This window comes from Rattus norvegicus, chromosome X (assembly GCF_021556685.1).
Source record: "Rattus norvegicus strain SHRSP/BbbUtx chromosome X, alternate assembly SHRSP_T2T, whole genome shotgun sequence".
In the NCBI taxonomy this organism is placed as follows: Eukaryota; Metazoa; Chordata; class Mammalia; order Rodentia; family Muridae; genus Rattus; species Rattus norvegicus.
This window is the reverse complement of record NC_141554.1, coordinates 78,586,114-78,609,846: the sequence shown is the minus strand read 5'-3', so window position 1 is coordinate 78,609,846 and position 23,733 is coordinate 78,586,114. Positions and strand designations below refer to the sequence as shown.

Here is a 23,733-nt window from a genome sequence, read left to right as displayed (position 1 = left end):
GAGTTTTTCTACCTCCAATATTTCTATTTGTTCCCCACACCCCAAATATTAATTTCCTTGCTGAATTCTTCTTTCATGGGCTTTCATCATTGTTCATATTGCTGGTGTTCCCATCTTTTTCTCTCACTTTTCTACCACGTTGTTGAATTTCCTTTTCAATCCTGGATTGAATTCATTTTCTTGTTTCTTTCTTCTTTATGGTCATTTATCATTTTGACTAGTGAACTTTGGAAATCTTTATCTAATATTACTTTAGTATCTTTGATTTTAGTATTTGATGAGTTACAATCATAGGTCTTGTACTTCTGTCTTATGATTTGTGCATTCATTGTCTTAGCTATCTCTGTTTTATTTGGAGATCTTCTTGAACAATCTTCTCTTGAGACTCAATACCCAGTACCACTCAAGAAAGAAAACTGTTATAGCTGCAACAAATCAATTCATAAAAATATAATAATACACTTACAACTGATTAAAGCCTATTTATATATCAATTGCCACAGACCAGAAAAATTGGAAAGCTAATGTAGAATGTTCTATAAAGTATAAACTATTTAAGGTAAATGTAGAAATAGTAAATGATTGAGAAAAATGACTACAGCAAGGAAATGGGGGAAATAGACAAGAATCAAAGTTAAATAAATGAAAAAGAATGTTGTGAATGGTAAGAAAGAACAAAGAAATAGGAGAATATTAAAAAAGAAAAAACTAAGATTTTCCAACGGTAGAAAAGTTCAAAAAATTAAATAAACCCAAGAGGGGAATAATATATAAAACTTGAGTTAAAAAATCCCTAGCAGGGGAAAATCCATAGTAGGGACTGGAGAGATGGCTCAGTGTTTAAAAGCACTGGGTGCTCTTGCAGAGGACCTTGGACTGGTTCCTGGAACCCACATGGAGGCTCATGCCCATCTGTAACTCTAGTCCTAGGGGATCTAAGGTCTACTCTGACCTCCATGGCCTCCTGCATATGTAGTGCACATACATACACTTAGACACATACATACACACAAAATAAAATGAGTAAATAGTTTTTAAAAATCCATAGTAACCAATAAAAAATCTAATAAGATAAAGTCAAAATATTAGGGGGGGGGGAGAAAGAGAGAGAGAGAAAGAGAGAGAGGGAGAGAGAGAGAGAGAGAAATACAATGGTAAATAAAATGAAAAAAGAGAAAGTAAAATTGCTTAATAATAAAAAGTATAAATAAGCAAAACTATATGTATGTATGAAAGATAATAAAGATAAACATAATTAAAATATTATGAGGTTAAAAAATCTAATGTATAACAAAAAGAAACAGAAGGGTAAATACAAGGTATGTGGGAAAGTAAAAATTAAGGATAAGGTGAAGCAATACGTTGAAATGTTAGAGAAGTTCTTATTGGGTCGATGAACACAGAATACTGCCATGTGTGTGTAGAGGCAAGGGTCATATGAACTTAGAGGCTGTGTGATGATGTTGAACTCATATAAGACATGGATCCAATGCCTGCCAAAGTGTTTCCCACTTTATCAGCTTCTCTTCTTGCATATCAAGAAGCTCAGCTGGATGCACTTAGCTTTGCAATTTGTGATCTTGGTAGGTTCCCTCACCCTCCATGAACCCTCCAACTCATAACAATAATGTTCTAGCTTCTAGGTTATCTTCTAATTGTATAGAAAGATGTTGAAAGCAACCATAGGACTGTGATTACGTACACTGGGATATACGTGTGATGGCTAGTTTTATGTCAACTTGGTACATGCTGGAGTCACTTGTGAAGAATTGACCTCAGTTGCGAAAAGACCTCTAGTAGAATGGTCTGTAGGCAAACCTGTTGGGACTTTTTCTTGGTTAATGATTGATGTTAGGGGCCTAAGTCACTATGGGTGGTCCCCCCGGAGGGATGCGGGTGGTCCTGGGTTCTATACGAAAGCAGGCTAATCAAGTTATGTGGAGGAAGCTGTCCCACGCGCGACCTCGCCAACAAGAAAACACGTGGGGACATACAAATCCTTGCGGCAGCCAAAACTTTTATTCAATCTTAAGGAGATCCCCGCGCGCCCGCATGGCGCGGCTTATATACACCCTAGCGCGGCGCATCTACACCTGATTGGTCGCTTACCCATGATCTCATTAGGCATGCCCGGGAGTGGGCAAAGACCTGACACGAAGGCACTCTTGCACATGCGCACACAGTTAACTTCCTGAAAGGAAGTCGGCTGGCGCGGCGGAGGCCAGCGCCATCTTGTAATGGCGGAAGCTATCCTGGCCTTCCACGTGGGGCGCAGTGGAAGCCAGCGCCATCTTGTGGTGGCGAATGTTAAAGCGGCCCTCTACAGGAAGCCAATAAACAGCACTTGTCCATGACCTTTGCATCAGCTCTTGCTTTCAGGTTCTTGCCTTGAGTTTCTGCTCTGCCTTCCCTCCGTGATAAGCCGAAACAAGTTTTTACTCCCTAGGTTGCTTTTCTTTATGGTTTTTAAACATAGCAATAGAAACCTTAACTAAGACAACATGTTTTTGTATTTTCAAAAGTTTCTTTGTATTAATAATGACAGTACTTAAGGATATAGCTGTGGGTGGTATCATGTGGACTGCAAGAGCTCCAGTTCCAGACTCTAGAGAAATGAGGAACAATTAGGTGGCTTCACACACCAACTTCAGCTCAGCATTATCAAACTCTGGGGTTTTTGGTTGTTGAGATCTACTCCTGGCAGCTAGAACCTAAAAGGCAGGTTATTGTTCCCTAGCTGTCTGAGCTGAACCTTTGGTCCCCAGCAGTTTTTAGATCCTCAGTGTCATGCTCTCCTACTCTCACCACTACCTCTCAAGGCTGTCTCTCATTCTAGGACTGTGGCAGATGAAATTCAGATTCCTTGCCTTTTGTTTGTTCCTGATTTTTAGGTCTCCAGGGTTGCTAAGTTTCAAATAACAGGCTACCTCTCAAGATGCATCTGGTTCTTTCCCCCTGAGTCATACAGAGTGACAAAATGGGATTCCTGACCCATTCACTGGAGGAATGGCTTTCTCACCCAAAGCCACAAGTGGTTTTGAGGCTTGTATGGGCATGTCCTGAGAATGACTGCCAGTCTTTCCCCAGGCCTGCTTGGCCTACCTCTTTTGGAGAAGCACTCTGCTTTCCTTCTTGAAGGTAGGTTTTGACATCTATTTTGCATTATGGTCTACTGCTGTGTCTTCTTCTAAAAACCAAACACTGTATTCTGGGATCAATTCCAATTCATTTTTATTTATAGAGTTAGGATGTGTTAGAAAGATTCTGTTTTTCACATGTGTTTATCCAGTTATCACAGAAACACTTTGTGAGGAGCCTATTCTTTCTGTTACATGTTCTTAGGAATTATATTTGCTAAAACACTGACTCCTTACTTGTGCCAATAAAGTAACTAAAAGTAAGACAAAGGCCTGATATCCATATTTCCATTTTATATGTTTCCTTTACTTTAGTCCAGAGTTCTGCCTTACTTTGCTTAAATTTGGTTTTATCATGGAGTGGTGTTCTTTGTTAAATGTGATTTACAGTTTTGTTGGCTATAGTAGTTTGCACTGGCATCTGTGGCCTCTCAGAGCTTGTAGAACTGTGGTTCTCCACCTTCCTAATGCTGTGACCCTTTAATACAATTCCTTACACTGTAGTGTCCCCCAACCACAACATTATTTTTGTTGTTACTTCATAACTACAATTTTTCTACTGATAAGAATCATAATATAAATATTTTTAGAGATAGAGGTTTGCTAAACAGTGTATGACCCGAGTTGAGAACTGTTGTAGAATATCTGTTCGGGCTCTTCTTATTTTCAGAGTCTCCATTGAGAAGTCAGCTATGAGTGATATATAAACTTAGTACAGTGGACACTTACTGGAATCTATGAGGGTGACCCTAGTTAAGACTTCTAGCAATGGAGGATATAGAGTTTGAACCAGCCATCTTTTGTAACCAGGCTAGGCTTCCAGTGATGGGAATTGCACACCAACTTAGCCTTCAAACCTATGACCCACAATCCTTGCAGTGTCTGCAAGGTGCACTGGGGAAATGATGACTCAGAGACTGTGGCCCATGCCTGATTCTGCCTGAATGACCAGGAACCAGAGGATGAACAGCCAGAGATTTAGGATAGAACCAAAGACAATCGGCAAAACCCAAAAATGTCAACAAAATGATTCCTAATGATATTCTGCTATGCCACAGATTGGTGCCTAGCCCAATTGCCATCAGAGAGATTTCCTCCAGCAGCTGATAGGAGCAGATACAGAGACCCACAGCCAAACATTAGGCAGAGCTCAGGGAACCCCGCAGAAGAGGAGAAGAAAGAAAGTCAGATGGTCAAGGGCATTAGGAGACCATGACCAACAGAATCAAATGAGCAGGGCTCAAAAGTGCTCACAGACTAAACTGACAATCACAAGCTTGCATGGGTCTGTGTTAGGGTCTCTGGTTATATGCTGTGGTTATTTAGCTTGAGGTTTTTGGGTGACTCCTAGGAGTATGAGTGTGTGTGTGTGGGTGTGGGTGTCTCTGACTCTTTTGCCAGCTTTTGGAGCCTTTTAACATCTAATGAATTACCTCATCCAGGCTTGATATGAGGGTTTGTGCCTAGTCTTTTTTTTTTTGCCTAGTCTTATAGTAACTTGTTATGCTGGGTTTAGTTGATATCACTGGGATCCCTGCTCTTTTCTGAAGGAAAACAGAAGCCGTCAATCTGGGAGATGAGGGTGATGAGGAACACTGGGAAGAGGTGAGGAAGGGAAGACTGATCAGGATGTATTATATGAGAGAAGAATAAAAATAGAAAAAAATAGGGGAAAGAAGAGATGAATATGGTTAAAGGACATTATGTGTGTAAAAAATTTCATAATCAACCCCTTTATTATGAATAACTAATATATAAAACAAAATTCTAAATGCTTTGCTTAAGTTAACAAAATTAAATTAAAATTTGAATTTTTTGCTCTAAAGAGCTAAATATTATTCTAAAGGGTCTGTCTTTATATATGACTTGGTCTTTTCCTTCTGCAGTTTTTAATACCCTTTCTTTGCTCTGTATATTTAGTATTTAATTATTATACATCAGGGGGAATTTCTTTTCTGGTTATGTCTATTTGGTGTTCTATATATTTCTTATACTTTTAAAGACATCTCTTTAAGTTGGGGAAATTTTCTTCTGTGAGTTTGTTGAAAATATTTTTGTGCTTTTGACCTTCCTGTATACCTATTATTCATAGGTTTGGTCTTTTCTTAGTGTCTTGGATTTTTTGGATGTTTTATACCTGGATTGATTTTTTTTATGTTTAACACTTTCTTTGACTGAGCTATTTATTTCTTTTATCTCTCTTCAAGACCTGAAATTCTCTCTTCCATATCTCATACTCTATTGTTGAGGCTTTGAAGTGTTTGTTTGACATCTCGAGTTTGTCTTTTTCAGTTTTATTTGTTTGGATTTTCTTTAGTGATTCTATTTTTTGTTAAATTCTACTGTCATGTCTTGAATTATTTATTAATATCATCTTTAAGGCCCTTGAACATATTCATAATTGCTATTTTGAATATGCTTCAGCTAAATTGCTTTTCCCAGGGCATATTGCAATAGGGTTGCTGGCTTCTGGAGGAGATATTATTTTGGTTGTTTATGTTCATGCTTTTGTACTGGAATCTAAGCACATCCTGTCTCATTATTGAGTTGCTGTTCTGTTCTTGGCTTGCTGTTGCCCAATCTTAGTCCTGGCCAAATGTGGTGGTCATAGGTTTTGTGAGTTTCAGCATAGCGTGGCTCATGGTTGGGAGGAGGTCTGTAACTGACCTTAGCAACTTTGTGGATTCTTATTTCTTGCACCCCTTTCTCACCCTTTCAACCCCCTAGAACTATATAGGAGTGAAAAAGTGATAGAAAGAAAAGGAGGGCAACATTACCATTAGACTACTTCCTGCTGATTAGGAGCATTGAATTCTGTGAGGCAAGTTTTATCTCCACCATCAGGATATCTAATTTCTTTTGGTTTCATCTTTGTGCATGACTATTTAACAAACCATGACCAACAATAACCAACCTACAACACACTTCCTACTACCAACCAACCAACCACCCACCACCCTGTGGAGGCCCTAGCATTTTTATACCCTCTGAAAAGTTCTTAGAATTTCAAATGTCACACAGTTGCAGAAAACATTTGCTTCTGGCAGAATCACTCTCCTGCTAGAGCATGGAACAATCATAGTCAGCTGCTGCGGACAATCTGAAGCAGCTCTATATCTCACACGTAGGATTAGGAATGAAAACATACTCTTAAAATATTTTTTGTGTTTTTCAAAGAAACCAAAATGCCAAAATTTTCACTACAGGATTCCCTGGTGGACAGTGGTTCTGTGAGTTGGCTGGTATCAAAGAGGAATGGAGATGGTCTAGAAGGAGAAACCAGAAGGGACAGTGGGAAAAGACTACTTGGATTTTATTTATTTGGGCAATTTTATGGTTTTTAGTTTATAAGTCTTCCACGTCTCTAGTAAGACTCATTTCTAATATTTTATAATGGTATTATAGCCTAAGCACCCATGAAACAATACCATAAAGTGCATGTTTCTTGAACCAAATTTTTTCTCATATGAGGTCCAAAGTCCAAGATCAAGATGGCGGAAGCTTTGATGTCTCATAAGGGCATATATTTCATAGATATTCCATTGAGTGCATTGACATCAAGAAAATAGCAAGGTACTTACAGTCTCCTGCACAGGTACTCTGCAGTCTCCTTTATAATTAAACTGAATCCTACTTAAATTAAAATTAGACCCATTTCTGACAGTCATTCCCACATGACTTACTTACCTTAAAACAAGGCCTCACTCACCTTCATTGAAATCATTTTGGTGGTTAGGTTTCAGAAAATGAATTAGGAGGAAAACAAACAGTCAGATGGTAGAAAATTATTTCTGGGTTTAATTTTAGATCATTCATCATCATGGTAGAGGAGTACAAGTGAGTTTTGCGTGTTGATTATGACATCTTGTAATTGTAGCATTTATTAACACTACTAAACTACTTTTTACGTGAATTATATAAATATAAGATATTCTCTGTAAGGCCATGACAGTCTGGAAAAGTGTTGCTCATTCCAATGTGTGTGCTCCATTCTCTTATAATTCTTACATAATTGCTATGTGCAGAACTGTCAATGCGCTTTTCCTTTCACTGCTGTGTCAACAGCCATGAGCATGCTCAGGCTACAGAAGAGACTTGTCTCTAGTGTCCTTCTCTGTGGTAAAACGCAGGTCTGGTTGGACCCCAAAGAGACCAACGAAATCGCCTATGCCAACTCTGATCAGCAGATCAGGAAGCTGATCAAAGATGGGCTGATCATACGGAAGCATGTGACTGTCCATTCCCGGGCTTGCTGCTGGAAAAATACCTTGGCCCGATGGAAGGGTGGGCATATGGGCATAGGGAAGAGGAAGGGTACTGCCAACACTCGGGTGCCTGAGAAGGTGACCTGGATGAGAAAAATGAGGATCCTGTACCAGCTTCTCAGGAGATACCGGGAATCTAAGAAGATTGACCGCCATATGTATCACAGTCTGTACCTGAAGGTCAAAGGGAATGTGTTCAAAAACAAGCGGATTCTCATGGAGCACATTCACAAACTGAAGGCAGACAAGGCTCGCAAGAAGCTACTGGCTGACCAGGCTGAGACTCGCAGGTCTAAAACCAAGGAAGCATGAAAGCGCTGGGAGGAGCGCCTCCAGGCAAAGAAGGAGATCATCAAGACTCTGTCCAAGGAGGAAGAGACCAAGAAATGAAGCTTCCCTCATGTCTGTACATAGTGGCCTGGCTGTGGCCTCTCGTGGATCAGCCATTAAAATAAAACAAGCCTTTGTCTGTTAAAAAAAAACTGTCAATGCAGTGATGAGAAACAGTGTAGAAACAGACATTCTTGTCTTGTTTATAATATTAGGAAAGCATTTGGTATGATTTGAGTTGTGTGTTCTTCATATATGGCCTTTTATATGTTTGGGAGCTTATCTTTTATTCTTATAGTTTTAGTGCTCTAATCAGGAAAGGGCTTTAGATTTTGTCAAATGATCTTATTTTTTATTTTTTACATAAATGTTGATGATTATGTGACTTTCTTCCTTGTATTCTTGAGAATTTTGCATCTACATTCATAAGGAATATTTGGTATCAGGGAAATTATGGATTCATATAATTAAAAATCTATTCCTCTTATTAATTTTGAAGGAATTTGAGAAAATTTAGTCTTTTTTCCCCTTCCCCTTCTTCCCCTCTCCCTTTCCCTTTCCCCTTCCCCTTCTTCCCTTCTCCCCTTCCCCTCCCCCTCCCCCTCCCCTCCCCTTCTTCTTCTTTTTTTTAAAGATTTATTTATTTTATATATGTGAGTACACTGTCTCTGTCTTCAGACACACTAGAGTAGGTAATCAGATTTCATTACAGATGGCTGTAATTCTTCTTCTTCTTCTTCTTCTTCTTCTTCTTCTTCTTCTTCTTCTTCTTCTTCTTCTTCTTCTTCTTCTTCTTCTTCTGTAATTTGTAGGATTCACCAGTGAATGCATATGGTTATGGGCTTTTTATTGTTGAGAGTTTTAGTTTAGTTTGATTTTTATTACAAATTCAGTCACTTGTCAGAGTTTCTATTGCTTCTAGAGTCAGTTTTTGTAGGTTGCATGTTTCTAGTAATTCATCCTTACTGTTTTATATGAATTGTTGTTATACAATATTTAAGGTATTTTTCCTGTCATCTTTTTAACTTCTTTATTGTTGATATTAGCCAATATATGTAACATCCATTATTTTTAAGTAACAGAAAACTCAGAGATGTTTTAAACAATAAAGACTACTTTGTTTACTCATCAAGAAGTCTAGAAATGTCTAATGGAAAAACCTAAATTATTTCTATTTTTTGCTCCATTTCAAATATATGGATTTTTGTTTTCATTTTATTGCCTCATGGTTGCAAGTTAGCTGCTACAGCTGCAGGCATGGCATCCACACATTTATGTGAAAAATGGCTAGAGTGCAAGGTTTTCTCATCAAGCTGGAGAAATCCCCATAAAATCTTCCATAAAAGCATTCCAAAAGATTTCCACTTATATGTTTCTTTGGACAGAACTTCATCTTATGACCACTTGTACTTGCAAGAAGATTTGGCAAAGAGAAATGAGAGTTCTTGAATAGCTTAAAGTAATTGTGATTCATCTCTTGAGTCTGGGATATATTGCTCTTCCAAACAAAAGTAAAAAGGGGGACAATATCTAGTGAAGATGTGGTGACACTCCCATTGTTCTTTCACATCTCAACTCCTTTCCTTCTCTAGGCTCCTGAACAACAGAAGCTATATTTTTTTCTTTCTATAAACCAGAGTAGACTCCAGCACTTGGCATATGGTAGATGCTCCATGACAGCATGATTAGAAAAATAAATAAATAAAAAGAACCCAACCTGCTTCTGTTTGAATTGTTTGTGCTGTTTTGATTGCAGTCTGAATCTTTAAAGGCTAATTTGGCATCTCCTTCTTTTTTAGAGTTCTCACCACCCAAACATGATGATATGGCAAAATGTAAGTTAGACCATGTTTTCCTGCCACAACTTCATCATATTTATGTGACTCCTATAGTGTTTTGGTTTGGTTTGGTTTTTGGTGTGTGTGTGTGTGTGTGTGTGTGTGTGTGTGTGTGTGTGTGTGTGTTGTGGAGTCATGGGGGTGGGGAGGAAGTATGGGATGTGGAACTGTCAGGGAGGGGGTGGACTGGGAAGGGAATGAAATCTGGAGTGTAAAAATAAGTAAAAATAAATAAATAAAAATTTACAAAAAAGAATCAAAGAGGGAAACTCTGGAACAAAACACCCAACAAAGGCAAGACCAAATATCAGCACCTAGAATTACAATCTTCCCCAAATCCAGATGCTTAAACACCAGTGTAAAAACACAATTAATAACAGCTAGGACAATATGTCTCCATTAGAGCTTAACAACACTACCACAGCAGGCCCTGAGCATTACCACATAACTGAAACACAAGAAAAATACCTTTGAATAGGCTTTATGAATGTGATAGAGGTCCTTAAAATGAATAAGTACATTAAAGAAATTTATGAAAACAAAAATAGTGGAAGGAAATGAATGAAACTGTTCAAGACCTGAAAGTGAAAATAGAATAAATAAAGAAAACCCAAACTGAGGGAAATCTAGAAATGAGAAGTATAAAAACAGGGACAGAAAACTCAGAGGTAAGCCTCACCAACAGAATATAAAAGATAAAGGAGCAACTCTCAGGCATTAAAGACATGATAGAAGAAATGAATACACCAGTCAAGGAAAGTGATAAATCTGAAGATCTCTTGGCACAAAACATCTAGGAATCTTTGGACATCAAGAAAAAAAAACAAATCTAGGAATAGCAGAAGGAGAAGAAACCCAGGTCAAAGGCACATAAAATATTTTCAACAAAATTATAAAAGAAAACTTTGCTAACCTAAAGAAGAACATGCCTATCCAGGTACAAGAAGCATACAGAACACCAAAATATATTGGACAAGAAAAGAACTTCCCATTATACTGTAATAATTAAAACACTAACCGTAGAGAATGAAGAATGAATACTAAAAGCTGCAAGGGTAAAAGACCAAGTGACATATAAAGACAGACCTATTACAATTATGCCTAAGATCTCAATGGAGATTTTTAAAAGCCAGATGTGCTGCAGATTTTAAGAGACCATAAATGCCAGTCTAGACTACTATACCCAGCAAGACATTCAATCACAATATATGTAGAAACTAAGATATTCCATGAAAAAAATTAAACAATATCTCTCTACAAATCCAGCCTTACAGAAAGTGCTAGAGGGAAAAATCCAAACCTAGTAAGTTAACTATACCCATGAAAACCCAAGGAATGAATAAATAAATATACTCCAGTACCAGCAAATCAAAAGAAGGGAAACACACACACACACACACACACACACACACACACACACACCCACCACCACCACCACCACCACCACCACAACCGCTGTTGTTGCCACCATTGCAGCAGCAGCAGCAGCAGCAGCAGAAGCAGAAGCAGCAGCAGAAGCAGCAGAAGCAGCGGCAGCAGAAGCAGAAGCAGCAGCAGAAGCAGCAGAAGCAGAGGCAGCAGCAGCAGCAGCAGCAGCAGCAAAAACAACATCAATGGAATAGAAAGTATCAACAAGCACTGCTTATTGGAATCTCTCAATTTCACTGGCCTCAATTTTCCAATAAAAAAGACACAGACAAACCAAATGGATGCAAAAAACAAAATCTCTCCTTCTGGGGCAATCCAAGAAACACATCCTAACATAAAGGATAGACATCACCTCAGGGTAAATGTTGGAAAAAGAACTTCCAAGCAAATGAACCCAAGAAGCAATCAGACTAAGCATTTTAATTATCTGTCAAAATAGATTTCAAACAAAAACTAATCAGAAGAGATAAGGAAAGGAAACTACATACTCATCAAAGGAAAAATCCACCAGGAGGACATTACAGTTTTTTAACATCTATGCATTAAACATAAGGGCACCAAAGTTCATAAAAGAAACACTATTAGGCTTAAATCACATATTGGTTCTCATACACTGATAGTGGAAAACTTCAATACCCTACTCTAGCCAACAGATAGATTGATCTACCAGGCAAAATAAAACAGAGATAATGCTGGAGTTGACTGATATTATAAATCAAATGGACTTAACAGATATTTATAGAACATCGCACCCCAACACAAAAAATGCCATCATCCCAGCATTTCACAGAACTTTCTCCAAAATTGATCACATACTCTGCCACAAAGCAAGTTTCAACAGATAAAAGAAAATTGAAAACATCCTGCATCTCATCTGACCATCACAGATTAAAGCTGGAAACCAACAACGGAAACAATGAAAGCTTACAAACTAATGGAAACTGAAAAACTAGCTGCAGATTAAACAGTGGGTCAAGACAATAATGAAAATAGAAATTAAAGACTTTCTAGAATTCAATTACAATGACTAAACAACATATCCAAATTTATAAGACACAAGGTGATCCTAAGACACAAGTTCATAGCACTAAGTGCCTACATTAAAAAAAAAATTGGAGAGAGCTCTAACTGACTTAACAGCACACTTGAAAGGTCTAGAACAAAAAAAAGGAAAGAAAGGAAATTACACCTAAAAGGAACAGATAACCAGAAATAATCAAACTCAGAGCTGAAATAAGTAAAAAGAAACAAAGAAACACACAAAGTGATACATATAATCAAAGAAACATAGAGTTGCTCCTTTGAGAAAAACAGTAAGATTGATACTATTATCCAAACTAACTAAAAGATACACAGAGAATACTCAGATTAACAAAACTAGAAATTAAGAAGAGGACATAACAGGAGACACATAGGAAATCCAGAGAATCATCTGTACCCAACCAAATTAGAAAAAAAAAATCTTAAAGAAATGGATAGTTTTCACAGTGTGTACTATATACCAAAGTTAAATCATATTTAGAGGTGGGATTATGTTTGTGTGTCTCTCTTCTTTTGGTTTCTTTGCAAGATTACTTTCTTGCTTTTTCTAGGGTGTAGTTTCCTTCCTTGTGCTAAAGTTTTTCATCTATTATCCTTTGTAGGGCTGGATTTGTAGAAAGATATTGTGTGAATTTGATTTTATCATGGAATATCTTGATTTCTCCATCTATGTTAATTGAGAGTTTTGCTGGATATAGTAGCCTGGGCTGGCATTTTTGTTCTGTTAGGGTCTGTATGACATCTGTCCAGGATCATTTGGCTTTCATAGTCTCTGGTGAGAAGTCTGTTGTAATTCTGATAGGTCTGCCTTTATATGTTACTTGACCTTTTTCCCTTACTGCTTTTAATATTCTTTCTTTATTTTGTGCGTTTTGTGTTTTGACTATTATGTGATGGGAGGAGTTTCTTTTCTGGTCCAATCTATTTGGAGTTCTGTGGGCTTCTTTTATGTGTATGGGCATCTCTTTCTTTAGGTTAGGGAAGTTTTTTTCTATACATTTGTTGAAGATATTTACTGGCCCTTTAAGTTGGGAGTCTTCACTCTCTTCTATACCTATAATCCTTAGGTTAGATTTCTCGTTATGTCCTGGATTTCCTGGATGTTTTGGGCTAGGAGCTTTTTGTGATTTACATTATCTTTGATGGTTGTGTCAATGTTTTCTATGGTATCTTCTGCTCCTGAGATTCTCTCTTCTATTTCTTGTATTCTCTTGGTGATGCTTGCATCTATGAATCCTGATCTCTTCCCTAGGTTTTCTATCTCCAGGGTTATCTCTCTTTTTGCTTTTTTTTTTATTGTTTCTATTTCCATTTTAAATCCTGGATGGTTTTGTTCAATTCCTTCACCTGTTTGCTTGTGTTTTCCTTTAATTCTTTAAGAGATTTTTGTTTCCTCTTTAAGGGCTTCTACTTGCTTACTTGTGTTGTCCTGCATTTCTTTAAGAGAGTTGTTTATGTCCTTCTTAAAGTCCTCCATCATCATCGTCATAAAGTGTGATTTTAAATCTAGATCTTGCTTTTCCATTGTGTTTGAATATCCAGTATTTGCTTTGGTGGGAGAACTGGGCTCTGATATTGCCAAGTATTTTTGATTTCTGTGGCTTAGTTTCCTGTGCTTGCATTTCCCCCATCAGGTTGTCTCTGGTGTTAGCTTGTCTTGCTGCTTCTGACAGTGGCTTGACCCTACTGTAAGCCTCTGTGTCAGCACTCCTCTAGACCTGTTTTCCTGTTTTCTTTCATCTGTTTCTGGGAACAGAGTGATCTGCTCTCGGGTATGTAAGCAGGTCTTTCAGCTCTTGGTGCAGGCAGGAATTGGACGGGTCCAGTCCATGACTTCTCCTAGATCCCTGTGCCCCTAGGGCAAAGAGGGAAATAGGTGGTTTCCTCTTGGGTTAGGAATGTGGGCAGAGGGTAAGCTCCTCTTATTTCTCTGGAATGTTTGCACTTCTGAGGGTCCAGCTTTCTCCCCCTTGGGATTTGGGTGCAGGGAGCTGTTTGACCAGTTCAGTTCAGTTCAGTTCAGTTCAGTTCAGTTCAGTTCAGTTCAGGGTGCAGACCAGAACTGCAGGTTCCTGCTGCTGACTGCTCCTATATTCCTGTGTCCAGAGGCACTATGTACTTTCCTCTTGGGTCATGGATGTGGGCAAAGGTGGGCAGAAGTGGTAGTCTGTCCTGCGGTCTCAGGATGGTCCGCACTTCTGGGTGTTCAGCTCTCTCTCCCCGTGGGATTTGGGAGCAGGGACCTGTGGGATGGGATCAGTTCAGTTCCAAGCACATCCAGAAACTGGTCGTGCCTTGTCACAGAGGACTTCTGCCTTTATGTGTCCTGAGTCCACCAGACAGATCACTGGGAGCAGAAAAGTTGGTCTTACCTCTGCTCTCGGATGTATAGGCACTCCTGGTGACTGTCTTTCAGCTCTCGGCGCAGGCAGGAATCAAAAGGGTCCTGCCCCTAACTGCTCTTAGGTCCCTGCGCCCAGATAGCATAGATGGCACTAGGTGATTCCCTTTTGGGTCGGAAATGTGGGCAGAGGGTAGTCTCCTCTGATTTCTCAGGAGTGTCTGCACTTCTGAGGGTCCAGCTCTCTCCCCCATGGAATTTGTGTGCAGCAAGGCTGTTATTATCTCCATATCCCTTTAATATTATACTTGGGCTTCTATCTAGAACAATAAGAAACTAAAGAGTTCAAGAAGACACAAATTACAAAAATGTCCAAGTATCTTTATTTGCAGATACTATGATAGTATACAAAAGTGTCCATAAAAATTCCAGCTTCTACAGTTGATAACCACTTTCAGGAAAATAGAAAGCAATAGAAGAAAATATCAAATGATGGAAAAATCTCCCATTCTCATGGATCAGTAGGTTTAACATAGTAAAAATGGCCAGCTAATCAAAAGTAATCTGCAGGTTCAATACAATCCTCATCAAAATTTCAACACAATTTTTCACAGATCTTGACAGGACAGTTTTCAGCTTCATATAAACATTCATGCACATGTGCACACGTGTGTGCACACACACACACACTATTGGTACAAAATCAGACATGATCAATGTAATCAAATTGAAGACTCAGGCATAATAAATCCACACCTATTGACATTCGGGTTCTGATAAAGCAGTCAGAAAAACACTGGGAAAAAGATAGGATCTTCAAAATGAATGCCGGTGCTGACCTAACTAGATGTCTGCATGTAGAAGAATGCAAATAGATTCATATCTGCAAACTTGTACAAAATTCAAGTCCAAGTGCATCAAAGATCTCAACTTAAAACTAGATCTACTAAATCTGAAGAGTAAGTGGAGAATATCCTTGAATGTATTGGTTGGTACAGTAGACAATTTGCTGAACAGAGAACACCAGTGGCTCAGGCTATAAGGTTGACTATTAGTAAATGGGACCTTATGGAACTGAAAAACTCCTGTCAGGCCGAGGATAACATCATTTGAACAAGGAAGCAGCCTGTAGAATGGGAAAAGAATTTTTTTTTTTAACCAACTATGTATCCAATACAGGACTAATCTCCAACATATATAAATAACTCAGAAAACTAAACATCAAGAAAACAAATAACCCAATTAAAAAAGAGGTACAGATCTTTATAAAAGAGAATTCTCAAAAAAGGAAACTCAAATGGCTAAGAAACACTTAAAGAAAAGTTCAACATCCATCAGAGAACTAGAAATCAATACAATTGCAATTTCATGTTACACCTCTCAGAACGACAAAGATCAATAAACCAAGCAATAGCTCCTGCTGGTGAGACTGTAGACCAAGAGGAGCACTCCTCCATTGGTGCTGTAGGTGCAAACCTGTATGAACGCTATGGAAATCAATGTGGCAGTTCCTTAAGTAGGTGAGAATCAATCTACCTGAAGATCTAGCTACCTCATGCTACTATGGGGACACATGCTCAGCCATGTTCATGGATACTCTATTTATAACAGCCAGAAATTGAAAACAATGGAGATGCTTATCAGTGGATGAATGGACAAATAAAATGAGGTCTGTCTATGCAATGGAGTACTACAGAGCTGTTTAAAACAATGAAATTCACAGGTAAATGGGTGGAACTAGAAATATAAAATCAAACCAATATCTTTCTGAGTGAGGTAACCCAGACCTAGAAAGATAAATATATGTACTCACTTATATGTGGATATTAGCTGTTTTTTGTTTTTTGTTTTTTTTGCCAGTTGAATGAGGTCTATTGTTTCAGATTGGGTTTGCCCCATCCCTAGAAGTTTTACTACCCGCGCTGGCATTGGTGGTAGTAGGCCTCCTGCTCTTCAAGGTACTTTGCCCACAGAATAGCAGCCTTCTCCTCATAGGGGATTTTGTCCACTTCCGCAGACCTGGACCACATCCTTCCGGCAGCCTTGGCCACCTGCGCCACAGTCCAATTTGGGTGTTCTTCTTTTATCTGGTCAAAGTGATCCATGGAGAAGAGCAGGAATGAGGATGGGGGCTTCCGCGGTGCATTCGCATCCCTCCTTCTTCTCTCCCTTCTTGGTCCGGTGTAGTTTCTCATTTCATGTTGGTACCGATCTTTGTCGCGCTTGGCTAGGGCTTCATACTTCTTCTTTTCCTTCTTCGAGATCGACCTCCACTTTTCAGAACACTTTCTAGAAAATTCGGTAAAGTCATAACAGGTGTTTGGCTGTTGCTCCTTCATTTGATTTTTGAAGTCCATCATAAAATGGACCTAAGGAGAGACGTTCACCTTTGGTCTCAGTTTGCTTTCTTTTCCCATGTTTATAAAAGCATGAATTCCGATCCTGCTGATTGGATAGCAGCAATTAGTCTTTTCACAGCATGAGCAACCTAGATAGTGCCCTCCATGTGGTGAAATGTTCCCTCTGTGTGTGCCTCAGCCAGGACCCAGCCTTTTCAGTGCTGGTGGGCATTGTTGGGTCAAAGAAGGCAATTATGACGTCATCCCTGAGCTGACCAATGGCAGCCAAGCTCAGCCATTTACAGGAAGGCCCTCTTTTTTCTTTTTTCTTTTTTTTATTTGCTATTTCTTTTTCTTTTTCTTTTTTTTTTAAATTAACTTGAGTATTTATTATATACATTTCGAGTGTTATTCCCTTTCCCGGTTTCCGGGCAAACATCCCCCTCCCCCCTCCCCTTCTTTATGGGTGCTCCCCTTCCCATCCTCCCTCCTTGCCGCCCTCCCCCCAACAATCTAGTTCACTGGGGGTTCAGTCTTAGCAGGACCCAGGGCTTCCCCTTCCACTGGTGCTCTTACTAGGATATTTATTGCTACCTATGAGGTCAGAGTCCAGGGTCAGTCCATGTATAGTCTTTAGGTAGTGGCTTAGTCCCTGGAAGCTCTGGTTGCTTGGCATTGTTGTACATATGGGGTCTCGAGCCCCTTCAAGCTCTTCCAGTTCTTTCTCTGATTCCTTCAACGGGGGTCCTATTCTCAATTCAGTGGTTTGCTGCTGGCATACGCCTCTGTGTTTGCTGTATTCTGGCTGTGTCTCTCGGGAGAGATCTACTTCCGGCTTCTGTCAGCCTGCACTTCTTTGCTTCATCCATCTTGTCTAATTGGATGGCTGTATATGCATGGGCCACATGTGGGGCAGGCTCTGAATGGGTGTTCCTTCTGTGTCTGTTTTAATCTTTGCCTCTCTATTCCCTGCCAAGGGTATTCTTATTCCCCTTTTAAAGAAGGAGTGAAGCATTCACATTTTGATCATCCGTCTTGAGTTTCATTTGTTCTAGGCATCTAGGGTAATTCAAGCATTTGGGCTAATAGCCACTTATCAATGAGTGCATACCATGTGTGTTTTTCTGTGATTGGGTTACCTCACTCAGGATGATACTTTCCAGTTCCGACCATTTGCCTACGAATTTCATAAAGTCATTGTTTTTGATAGCTGAGTAATATTCCATTGTGTAGATGTACCACATTTTCTGTATCCATTCCTCTGTTGAAGGGCATCTGGGTTCTTTCCAGCTTCTGGCTATTATAAATAAGGCTGCTATGAACATAGTGGAGCACGTGTCTTTTTATATGTTGGGGCATCTTTTGGGCATATGCCCAAGAGAGGTATAGCTGGGTCCTCAGGCAGTTCAATGTCCAATTTTCTGAGGAACCTCCAGACTGATTTCCAGAATGGTTGTACCAGTCTGCAATCCCACCAACAATGGAGGAGTGTTCCTCTTTCTCCGCATCCTTGCCACCAATGCTGTCACCTGAGTTTTTGATCTTAGCCATTCTCACTGGTGTGAGGTGAAATCTCAGGGTTGTTTTGATTTGCATTTCCCTTATGACTAAAGATGTTGAACATTTCTTTAGGTGTTTCTCAGCCATTCGGCATTCCTCAGCTGTGAATCCTTTGTTTAGCTCTGAACCCCATTTTTAATAGGGTTATTTGTCTCCCTGCAGTCTAACTTCTTGAGTTCTTTGTATATTTTGGATATAAGGCCTCTATCTGTTGTAGGATTGGTAAAGATCTTTTCCCAATCTGTTGGTTGCCGATTTGTCCTAACCACAGTGTCCTTTGCCTTACAGAAGCTTTGCAGTTTTATGAGATCCCATTTGTCGATTCTTGATCTTAGAGCATAAGCCATTGGTGTTTTATTCAGGAAATTTTTTCCAGTGCCCATGTGTTCCAGATGCTTCCCTAGTTTTTCTTCTATTAGTTTGAGTGTGTCTGGTTTGATGTGGAGGTCCTTGATCCACTTGGACTTAAGCTTTGTACAGGGTGATAAGCATGGATCGATCTGCATTCTTCTACACGTTGCCCTCCAGTTGAACCAGCACCATTTGCTGAAAATGGTATCTTTTTTCCATTGGATGGTTTTGGCTCCTTTGTCAAAAATCAAGTGACCATAGGTGTGTGGGTTCATTTCTGGGTCTTCAATTCTATTCCATTGGTCTATCTGTCTGTCTCTGTACCAATACCATGCAGTTTTTATCACTATTGCTCTGTAATACTGCTTGAGTTCAGGGATAGTGATTCCCCCTGAAGTCCTTTTATTGTTGAGGATAGTTTTAGCTATCCTGGGTTTTTTGTTATTCCAGATGAATTTGCAAATTGTTCTGTCTAACTCTTTGAAGAATTGGATTGGTATTTTGATGGGGATTGCATTGAATCTGTAGATCACTTTTGGTAAAATGGCCATTTTTACTATATTCATCCTGCCAATCCATGAGCATGGGAGATCTTTCCATCTTCTGAGGACTTCTTCAATTTCTTTCTTCAGAGTCTTGAAGTTCTTATTGTACAGATCTTTTACTTGCTTGGTTAAAGTCACACCGAGGTACTTTATATTATTTGGGTCTATTATGAAGGGTGTCGTTTCCCTAATTTCTTTCTCAGCTTGTTTCTCTTTTGTGTAGAAGAAGGCTACTGATTTATTCGAGTTAAGTTTATACCCAGCCACTTTGCTGAAGTTGTTTATCAGCTTTAGTAGTTCTCTGGTGGAACTTTTGGGATCACTTAAATATACTATCATATCATCTGCAAATAGTGATATTTTGACTTCTTCTTTTCTGATCTGTATCCCCTTGACCTCCTTTTGTTGTCTGATTGCTCTGACTAGAACTTCAAGAACTATATTGAATAAGTAGGGAGAGAGTGGGCAGCCTTGTCTAGTCCCTGATTTTAGTGGGATTGCTTCAAGTTTCTCTCCATTTAGTTTAATGTTAGCAACTGGTTTGCTGTATATGGCTTTTACTATGTTTAGGTATGGGCCTTGAATTCCTATTCTTTCCAGGACCTTTATCATGATGGGCTGTTGAATTTTGTCAAATGCTTTCTCAGCATCTAATGAAATGATCATGTGGTTTTGTTCTTTCAGTTTGTTTATATAATGGATCACATTGATGGTTTTCCGTATATTAAACCATCCCTGCATGCCTGGGATGAAGCCTACTTGATCATGGTGGATGATTGTTTTGATGTGCTCTTGGATTCGGTTTGCCAGAATTTTATTGAGTATTTTTGCATCGATATTCATTAGAGAAGTTGGTCTGAAGCTCTCTTTCTTTGTTGGGTCTTTGTGTGGTTTAGGTATAAGAGTAATTGTGGCTTCATAGAAGGAATTCGGGAGTGATCCATCTGTTTCAATTTTGTGGAATAGTTTGGATAATATTGGTATGAGGTCTTCTATGCAGGACTGATAGAATTCTGCACTAAACCCGTTTGGACCTGGGCTCTTTTTGGTTGGGAGACCTTTAATGACTGCTTCTATTTCCTTAGGAGTTATGGGGTTGTTTAACTGGTTTATCTGTTCCTGATTTAACTTCGATACCTGGTATCTGTCTAGGAAATTGTCCATTTCCTGCAGATTTTCAAGTTTTGTTGAATATAGGCTTTTATAGTAAGATCTGATGATTTTTTGAATTTCCTCTGAATCTGTAGTTATGTCTCCCTTTTCATTTCTGATTTTGTTAATTTGGATACACTCTCTGTGTCCTCTCGTTAGTCTGGCTAAGGGTTTATCTATCTTGTTGATTTTCTCAAAGAACCAACTTTTGGTTCTGTTGATTCTTTCTATGGTCCTTTTTGTTTCTACTTGGTTGATTTCAGCTCTGAGTTTGATTATTTCCTGCCTTCTACTCCTCCTAGGTGTATTTGCCTCTTTTTGTTCTAGAGCTTTTAGGTGTGCTGTCAAGCTGCTGACATATGCTCTTTCCTGTTTCTTTCTGCAGGCACTCAGCGCTATGAGTTTTCCTCTTGGCAAAGCTTTCATTGTGTCCCATAAGTTTGGGTATGTTGTACCTTCATTTTTATTAAATTCTAAAAAGTCTTTAATTTCTTTTTTTATTTCTTCCTTGACCAGGTTATCATTGAGTAGAGCATTGTTCAATTTCCACGTATATGTGGGCATTCTTCCCTTATTGTTATTGAAGACCAGTTTTAGGCCGTGGTGGTCTGATAGCAGGCATGGGATTATTTCTATCTTTCTGTACCTGTTGAGGCCCGTTTTTTGACCAATTATATGGTCAATTTTGGAGAAAGTACCATGAGGAGCTGAGAAGAATGTATGGATATTAGCTGTTAACTCAATGATAGAACTACAAATGTTACATATAAAGTAAGGGACTGGGACCAGGGTAGGACGTATAGTTCTTCCTGGAAAAGGGAAATAGAATAGATAGCTATGAATGGATCAGTGGAGAGGACTGGAAATGGAGAATCATTTCAAGAGAGGGAGAAAAGAGGGGGACTATGGATGGAATATAGGGAGTAACAACTAAAATTAAGGACCACTGGAAGGGTAATATGGAAATCGAAGAGCATTCTGAAATATGTACATATATGTAGGTGATCCGAAGGAAATTGCCAAAGAGTGCGGGAGACAGAGTTCCAATTTGACTTCTCTTATCACCAAATGAAGCTTTCAGTACCAGGATTGGAATACATTTAATTGAATTGTTAACCAAAAGGGTCCCATGGGAATCCTGACTGCTGCCAAGGCAATAAATTTCTCCCTACAAACTGACACTGAGGCCCCACTACTGAAGACAATAACTACACAACTCATCAAACATGAAGATGTCAAGCTGGTACCTACATACCTCACTCTAAGTTCTAGTATCTTTGGTACAGGAAGGTACTCTGTGTGTTACAAAAGGAAAAACAAACACCTAGCCACAAACCCTTTGATCTACAATGGTGTCCTACCTGAAAGATATGCTAGGAAAATGGTGACTGACACACAGCTTTGGGAATAACCAACCAATATCTAATTTGACTTAAGGCCCACTCCATGAGTTGGGAGTGACTATCTAGAGCTCATGGTCCTAAGGTAAAACCAAATACTACTGTTTTATTAAAAAATAGGCAAAAAGTAGCAATCTGAGGTAGCATACACAGGATCTACCCAGAACTGTACCAGATGTGGCCCTAGAACTGAACAAAGTGGGTACACTTCTGAGAGGCTCCGCCCAGCAGCTGACTGAAACCTGTGCAGAGATCCACATCCAAACATTTGATGGAGCTCGGCAACTCTTATGAAAGAGTTGAGGGGGAGCCATTGAGGGACCTGAAGGGGATAGGAACCCCACAGGAAGACCAAAAGAGTGAACTAACCTGGAGCCTTGGGGCTCTCAGAGACTGAACCACCAACCAAAGAGCATAAACAGGCTGGACTGAGTAGCATCTGGCACATAAGTAGCAGATGTGCAGCTCAATCTCCATGTGTGTCCCCCAACAACTGGAACAGGGGATGTCCCTACGGCTGTTGCTTGTCCGTAGATTCCCTTCCCCTGACAGGGCTGACTTGTTGGGCTTCAGTGGGAGAAGAAGCACCTAGCCCTATGGAGACTTGATGCTCTGTAGTGGGGGCATACCTAGAGGGGCCTCCACCCTTTCAGAGGAGAAGGGAGTGGAGAAGGGTGAGGGACTGTGAGTGTGGGGCCGAGGAGGAGAGGAGTGGTGATAGGGATATAAAGTGATAGGGAAATAAATGAGTAGAAAAAAAAGAAAATAAGTGTAATTAGAAACTATTACGATAAGCAAAATAAGACAAATTTACACACACACACACACATACACACACACACACACACACACACACACACACACACACACACACACACACACAAGTGGACTCATGCTCCATCCCTAACCCAGAAGCAATTTCCAATTGATAAAAGCTTGCAGATGACAATTTAGTTTCCTCCAAGGGAATTTCTTCACTGGGGAAACAAACTTAGATGGTCAACACAAAAGGAACTCAGTGGTATCTTTGGAGGTTCCCTGTCTCATAATGTTGTGTCAGAATTTCCCCCTTTTTTAGAAACTTTATCTTATTGCTTTATTATTATATATATAATTATATCTATATATCTATATCTATATACCTCTATATATAGATATATAGGCATCTTCTGCCTTTTCATCCTACAGGTCCTTTGTGTATATATAATGGCTTCTAGTTTACTATGTTTATGGGATTCCCTAGTTTGCAAATGGGTAGGTCTCAAATTCTCTTGGGCTCTTCCCTTCTGTTTATTTAGTTCAATTCTCTTGTGTTAGATTTAATTTTATCTTATTACATTTTCTTTTCTTTTTATTCTATTATTATTCTTTAGAAGCCTCTTTGTTTTTTAATGAGAGACAGAATGTGAGTGGATCCAAATGGGAGGTGAAGTTGGGGAGGTACTGGGAGGAGAGGGAGAAAAAACTGTAATCAGGATATACATGTGAGAAAAAAAATCTATTTTCATTAAAACAAAAGTTTACTACTACTACTACTACTACTACTACTACTACTACTACTACTACTACTACTATTACTACTACTCTACTACCACCACCACCACTACTGTGTGTGTTCACACAAAGGCATGTATGCAATGGCATGCATGTGGAGCTGAGAGGACAGAGTCAGTCCTCTCCTTGCACTGTGCAATCCAAGGATTGACCTCAGGTCATTCATTAGTCTTGTACTTTAAACTGCTGGGCCATCTCACTGGCCCAGAAAGTACATTTCCTTTACAAAGCTGCATCCTACTATCTGTTGGGCATTATGCTGGAAAAGTAGAGTTGAGTCTTAACCAACACCCTTAAAACTGTGTCCTCTACTAAATCATACCTCTATGAATATACAATAGCTTGTACTTACTTGATAATACATAGTTGTGGCTGCTTATTACCAGAGATGTTTGTAATGAAACTCAGCTAAAGGATGAGAAGCTAATAAGGAAATGGTTGCAGATACTATA

The 23,733-nt window shown here is 39.2% G+C and overlaps 2 pseudogenes; one reads left to right on the top strand and one right to left on the bottom strand.

The window, feature by feature from the left end:
- Rpl19-ps25 (ribosomal protein L19, pseudogene 25) lies at positions 7,177-7,871 on the top strand (annotated as a pseudogene).
- Positions 16,242-16,797, bottom strand: Hmgb4l10 (high-mobility group box 4 like 10; annotated as a pseudogene).
- Between the last annotated feature and the right edge of the window lie 6,936 nt (positions 16,798-23,733).